This window comes from Salmo salar, chromosome ssa06, assembly GCF_905237065.1.
Source record: "Salmo salar chromosome ssa06, Ssal_v3.1, whole genome shotgun sequence".
Classification (NCBI taxonomy): Eukaryota; Metazoa; Chordata; class Actinopteri; order Salmoniformes; family Salmonidae; genus Salmo; species Salmo salar.
The window spans coordinates 88,556,207-88,562,198 of record NC_059447.1 but is presented as its reverse complement, the minus strand read 5'-3'; the positions used below and the strand labels follow the sequence as shown (position 1 = coordinate 88,562,198).

General features: G+C 44.1%; 1 long non-coding RNA gene across 1 annotated transcript; it reads right to left on the bottom strand.

Moving 5' to 3' along the window:
• Window positions 1-1,231: 1,231 nt before the first annotated feature.
• On the bottom strand, window positions 1,232-1,781 carry LOC106608264 (uncharacterized). The gene is made up of 3 exons (XR_006770348.1): window positions 1,674-1,781; window positions 1,528-1,583; window positions 1,232-1,435 (listed from the first exon to the last, which is right to left on the bottom strand). It is a non-coding gene; the product is annotated as an uncharacterized lncRNA (long non-coding RNA).
• Window positions 1,782-5,992: the final 4,211 nt, after the last annotated feature.

The window sequence follows — 5,992 nt, the reverse complement described above, 5'->3', positions numbered from 1 at the left end:
GCTGAAAATCCAAAGAAAAAAGAACCAGAAATTACTCTTTGAGATCCCATGATCTTTCAATGGAAAGCTATGGGTCCAATGCAATTCCAGCTCCCAGATTGCAATTCCTATGGCTTCAACTAGATATGTCTTTGTTCAAGGTTTTTCTATTGAACATACTGTCATTATAAAATACAGTTTTACATTATAAGTACCTGAGGATTAAATAGAAGTGTTGAACTTATTTTAAAAGTTAAGCAGTAGCTTCTTGGATTCCTTTGTCTGCATGTTGATTACTGAAATCGATGGCACCAACAAGACTTAAAACAACCATGCTTGTTGTAGCAACATGTAGACCGCCATTCTCAAACAATAGCATGATATGCTGTCGCTGTAAAGCAGTTAGATTAACAAAAATTAAAGCTTTAAAATATAATGTTCAATATTAGATTTGCACACCCGCCTGTCACCGGATGTTGTCGACAGGTGTCACGCTAACGGGACTCCTAGTATGGTAACCAATGTAACGGGCAGATTAATGTAAGTGGAACACCCTACACAAATACCGTTAGGAATTAACATGAGGGAGCTTTGACAATTTACAGAACTTTAGCATTTGAACTACCAGAAAAGGTAAACAAATCTGTTTACACAAGTGTTGTGAACCACATTCCCTTTTACTCCAGACCAAGTCTGTCCCCGATCAGCAAGCACATGGTGGGCAGAAGAGACCCCTCCATTTTAAAGACAAGGCATTTTGAGAATCAAATTGTTTATTGATCAAACCATGCAAGAGTAGCAGGAACACAAGGCCAAATCAAAAGCATGACCGTAGAACCAAAGTGTCAGCAATGTCACCAAATCAGATGTCAATTTTAGTTGTATGGTTATAAAAACTTATACCAATGTAGCATCCACCCCTGTAAACATTTTTGCATGATGATGCGCAAGATCCTCATTTCAAAGTGCATTAGGTTGCACATTTCCTCACCTCAGTTACCTTTGCCCTTTTCTTCAAATGGAGGCACAGTAACAGGGGAAAGACGATTAAGGAGTTGGGCAAACCAAATTATGATCTCCCTATCTAGCTTGTTGAGGGGTCGGGCCGTCTGTTCAAGGCTTGTCGCTTCTGCTGAGGCGCGGGGGCCGGTCGCTTCTGCTGAGGCGCGGGGGCCGGTCGCTTCTGCTGAGGCGCGGGGGCCGGTCGCTTCTGCTGAGGCGCGGGGGCCGGTCGCTTCTGCTGAGGCGCGGGGGCCGGTCGCTTCTGCTGAGGCGCGGGGGCCGGTCGCTTCTGCTGAGGCGCGGGGGCCGGTCGCTTCTGCTGAGGCATTGCGACACAACGTCACACTAGCTGGGGTATTGCGGCCATTAGCTTTAGCATTTGGACCAGACACCACACTTGCTTGGGATCCAGTTGATTCTGGTTCAGTGTAGGCAGGATGCCCATAAGCATTATCTAGGAAACAAAGAACAACATTATGTAAAAGGCTAGCCTTATACTATTGGAACTAGACTGATTTGAGCTGAATTAGTGGAAACCAAACGCACCTTGAAGGGTAAAACACGTTATCCCTCCAATTAGCAGGCAACAAATCCAAGAAACACTACAAAACATTCAGACAGTTAAACACAAATAACCAGTGAAAACTTTAAGACAAGGTAAACCAATCAGATGAATATAATGAAACACTAACCTCAAAGAGAGTCCAAAAGTCACAGCCATTTCAGTGATCAAAACCACAACAATATGCAGTATTAATAGAAGACAGACACCCTACCACAGTATCCCTGTTACTATATCTTACAGCTGTTTTTGGTTGATCCTTATAAAGGAATCCCAGACCCTTCTAACCAGCTGTACAGCTGTCAGCCAATGAACTTCATTGCAATTGGTTAAATTTCCCAATTGCGATTAGGTGCTCTTGATTTCATTCAGCTGGTGTGCTGGAGGGTGGAGTTTGCACATCATGGACCAATCCAATGGTTTTAAAGAGTGACCTCACCCATTCCCACCCATTCCGGATTGAGCCAATTGTTTTTCAACAGAAGCCATCCGTTGACATATGGTGAACAACAGAGATGATTGTACTACAAAAAAACACACCAAATTCAGTTCAACATTTTAATTGAAAACAGACAATTGATGAATGCATATTCAATTTCATACATGTTCAAGCATCTGTTGCAGCCCAATACTTATTTATTCCCCAGTAATTTGTCTTTTCACCAATCAGATCAGCTGTTATGCCAGTAATGCGGGGCAGAAGGTCAGAAATGGGCTGCATGTTTAAACACAGCCTGTGTGGCTGGGACCAAACAGACTATGAGGGAGTTTGTGGTTGAGGCCAGACAGACTTCGGCCGCTTTCCAAAGCTTAGAAGTTGCTGACGTCTGACAGATCTACATCACCTTGATAGGTCTTTTAAGTATCAGCTAACCACATCATATGTCAGTGGATGACACAGTTGATGATGTGGCACGCATCCATTGGTTGTTGCGTCGCCTCACCTTTGCTGCAGAATGTTGCCTATGGCTGTGTTACACAGGCCGTCCAATTCTAATCTTTTTTCCACGTATTGGCCTTTTGACCAATCGCATCAGATCTTTTCACAACAGATCTTTTTAGAGCTGATGGGTCAAAAGACGAATTAGTGAAAAAAAATAATATTTTGTAAATGCAGCCTATGAGGGAGTTCAATTAACCTGAGCGGCGGTGCACCAGTCATTCGGAAGGTGATGTGAAATGACAAAAGAAGTGAGGGAGGAGCGCCCTTCTCAAATCGTACAGTCAGTGGTGTAATGGAGGCTATACTAAAGTATACCACTTTGTTTTCAGTGGACATTTCGTGTACTCAATTCTTAATCCCAACTGATATGTATCAAAGTAGTAAAGTGGTGGTATATGCTGTATCAGTTCATAAGGCTGATGGAACATATCAGAATGTTCAGCTTAAAAGTTGAAAAACTATTATTTCAAATGGTGTATAATACTTGTATGTGTGAGAAATTTGAATTATGAGAGTTTTGTTGTTTTGAATTTGGCACTCTGCTATTTCACTGGCTGTTGGCGAGTTGGGACGCTACCGTTCCACATACCCTAGAGAAGTTTTAACTGACCTCCAGACGAGCTTCAATGCCATACAACTCTCCAACTGCTCTGAAATGCAAGTAAAACTAAATGCATGCTCTTCAACCGATCGCTGCTTGCACCTGCCCGCCCGTCCAGCATCACTACTCTGGACGGATCTGACTTAGAATATGTGGACAACTACAATTACCTAGGTGTCTGGTTAGACTGTAAACTCTCCTTCCAGACTCACATTAAGCATCTCCAATCCAAAATTAAATCTACAATCGGCTTCCTATTTCGCAACAAAGCATCCTTCTCTTATGCTGCCAAACATACCCTCGTAAAACTGACCATCCTACCGATCCTCGACTTCGGCCATGTAATTTACAAAATAGCCTCCAACACTCTACTCAACAAATTGGATGCAGTCTATCACAGTGCCATCCGTTTTGTCACCAAAGCCCCATATACTACCCACCACTGCGACCTGTACGCTCTCGTTGGCTGGCCCTCGCTTCATACTCATCGCAAAACCCACTGGCTCCAGGTCATCTACAAGTCTCTGCTAGGTAAAGCCCCGCCTTGTCTCAGCTCACTGGTCACCATAGCAGCACCCACCCATAGCACACGCTCCAGCTGGTATATCTCACTGGTCACCCCCAAAGCCAATTCTTCCTTTGGCCGCATTTCCTTCCAGTTCTCTGCTGCCAATGACTGGAACGAACTGCAAAAAATCACTGAAGCTGATTTCCTTGATACCATTCTTAATAACATCACAAAATAATAAAACATGTGACATGATTATTCTTTAGATCCCCACTGACCATTCCAAACATTCAGATGTTATAAATATAGCTCCAGTGCTTACTATTCGGGCGTTAAAGTTTTGGTGGGAAAAGGTCTTCTGTAGACAAAGGAACATTCCTTTACCAATACTTTAGAACAAGAGAGAGATTCGGCTGGGCCGGTGTTTTATTCGGCACCGCACTCCCCCTCTTCTCTTATGTGGGTGAGAGAGGTCTGGTCATCGTCAGCCATTTGCCAAGCTGATCTGAGGCCTTGGATCCTCAGCCAGGAGAGTTGTGTCACCTTAAAGCTATATACACCAGCAATCAATTGTTTTCCTGATTCGATACATTGTTTAATAATAGTAAAGACATCAAAAATATGAAATGACACATATGGAATCATGTAGTAACCAAAAAGGTGTAAAACAAATCTAAATAGATTTTAGAATTGAGATTCTTCAAATTGCCAAAGGCGGCAAAGGGTGGCTATCTCTCAACCAGCTTCATGAGGTAGTCACCTGGAATGCATTTCAATGAGCATGTGTGCCTTGTTAAAAGTTAATTTGTGGAATTTATTTCCTTGTTAATAAGTTTGAGCCAATCATTTGTGTTGTGACAAGGTAGCGGTGGCATTCAGAAGAGTGCCCTATTTGGTAAAATACCAAGTCCAGCTTGATGTATGATGGCACCGGAGAAGATGGCAGACGTTTGTGTTTTTTTGTTTGCTTATTTGTGTTGTTTGTACCTATGTTTTATTTTTTATTTTGTACATAATGTTGTCTCTACTGTCTCTTATGACCGAAAATAACTTCTAGACATCAGGACTGCGATTTATTCACCACGGACTAGCAGAATCTTCTTTTTCCATTCACGACTCTGACGATCCCGACGGATACGCTGCTTCCTCGGGAACAGGCCCCGATCCCCGTGATCTGCGTGAAGAGGAGGCGGAAAAAGAGGGGCCGAAGGTCCGGCTGCCTTCTGAGAATTCGCAGGTGATCAACAACAAAAAACACTTCCCTCCATTCTGTTAGTAGATGTGCAATCTTTGGACAATGAAATCGACGAGTTACGCGGAAGATTAACCTCTCTAGGGGAGGTGGGACGAAATCGTCCCACACTATTCAACAGCCAGTGACAAATCTCCCAGAGTGCTAAGAACCTTGGCGTGATCCTGGACAACACCCTGTCTTTCTCCACTAACATCAAGGCGGTGACCCGATCCTGTAGGTTCATGCTCTACAACATTCGCAGAGTACGACCCTGCCTCACACAGGAAGCGGCGCAGGTCCTAATCCAGGCACTTGTCATCTCCCGTCTGGATTACTGCAACTCGCTGTTGGCTGGGCTCCCTGCCTGTGCCATTAAACCCCTACAACTCATCCAGAACGCCGCAGCCCGTCTGGTGTTCAACCTTCCCAAGTTCTCTCACGTCACCCCGCTCCTCCGCTCTCTCCACTGGCTTCCAGTTGAAGCTCGCATCCGCTACAAGACCATGGTGATTGCCTACGGAGCTGTGAAGGGAACGGCACCTCCATACCTTCAGGCTCTGATCAGGCCCTACACCCAAACAAGGGCACTGCGTTCATCCACCTCTGGCCTGCTGGCCCCCCTACCTCTGAGGAAGCACAGTTCCCGCTCAGCCCAGTCAAAACTGTTCGCTGCTCTGGCACCCCAATGGTGGAACAAGCTCCCTCACGACGCCAGGACAGCGGAGTCAATCACCACCTTCCGGAGACACCTGAAACCCCACCTCTTTAAGGAATACCTAGGATAGGATAAAGTAATCCTTCTAACCCCCCTTCCCCCCTTAAAAGATTTAGATGCACTATTGTAAAGTGGTTGTACACTGGATATCATAAGGTGAATGCACCAATTTGTAAGTCGCTCTGGATAAGAGCATCTGCTAAATGACTTAAATGTAAATGTAAATGTAAATCAGAGCACCAAATTTAAAACCACAAAATGTCATAATTCAAAGTTCTCAAACATAGGACTATTTTACAGCATTTTATATATACCCTTCTCCTGAATCGAAGCACGTTGTCCGATTTCAAAAAGGCTTTACAGCGAAAGCAAAACATTAGATTATGTTAGTAGAGTACATAGACACAAAAAAACACACAGCCATTTCCAAGCAACTAGCATGCATCAC